Raw genomic sequence first — 1,073 nt, 5'->3', positions numbered from 1 at the left:
GGGAGGAAGGGAGGGAAGGAGAGAAAGGGAGCGAGAAGAGAATGAGGGAGAGAGACAGAGAGGGGGACAGAGAGAGGAGAGAAAGAAAATGGGAGGAAATAGAGAGGGTGAAAGAGGGGGTAGATAAATGGGGACGGGAGGGAGGGAGGGAGGGAGGGAGGGAGGAAGAAGGGTGTGAGGAGGGAGGAGGGATGCAGCTATAACGGCCAGATAAACGATCAAATATTTTACACGCTACAAACAATACGACAATGCAACTAATAATGCAGAAAAATACAACAATACAGCAATAAAACTAATAATACAGAAAAAATACAACAAGCAATACAACAAACAATACAACAATACAACTAATAATACAGAAACAAAACAGCAAGCAATACCACAGCAATACAACAACAACAACAACAACAACAACAACAACAACAACAACAACAACAACAACGATACCACAATCAATATGAACATTTGTACAGAGATGTGACAGGTGACATGGATAAGAACACAAATAGAATCGCGCGGTGCGATACCCATAGTTGCATATCATTAAATGAGCTAATGTGCTTTGTGGTTCGATAACTACACCCTAACACCGAACCACACGTATCTACACACGTATTTACATTTGTGATATAATTATAAGTCACAAAATAAACGACGCACGAATATGCTACCGAGGGGAACCTAACTGCAACAACTCTAAAATCGGTCGGTACAGAAAACCTTAAACTTCAACTTCAATTAAATCATTAATGCGTGTATGTGAATGCAAAATCCGCAACGCAGAACCAACGAGAGCGAAACAAAAACCTCGTAGATTAAATTAGTAGCTGCTATAAATCCGTGTGCGCATGCACGATTCAGCCTGCAGGCTAGCTCGCAGTGGTCAGCAACGTCAGATTACGCTGCTGCTGCTAAATACAAATAATGATATTTGTATAGGATTAGACTAACGTTGCTAACGCTCGAGCTGTATACTCAGCATCATAAATATCACCACACACTCACTGAAATCTCCACGCATATATATATATATATACACACGCACACACACACACACACACACACACACA

The sequence above is a fragment of the Priapulus caudatus genome, unplaced genomic scaffold (assembly GCF_000485595.1).
Source record: "Priapulus caudatus unplaced genomic scaffold, Priapulus_caudatus-5.0.1 Scaffold935, whole genome shotgun sequence".
Taxonomy (NCBI): domain Eukaryota; kingdom Metazoa; phylum Priapulida; class Priapulimorpha; order Priapulimorphida; family Priapulidae; genus Priapulus; species Priapulus caudatus.
The sequence above is the reverse complement of the archived record's forward strand: the minus strand, read 5'-3'. Positions refer to the sequence as shown.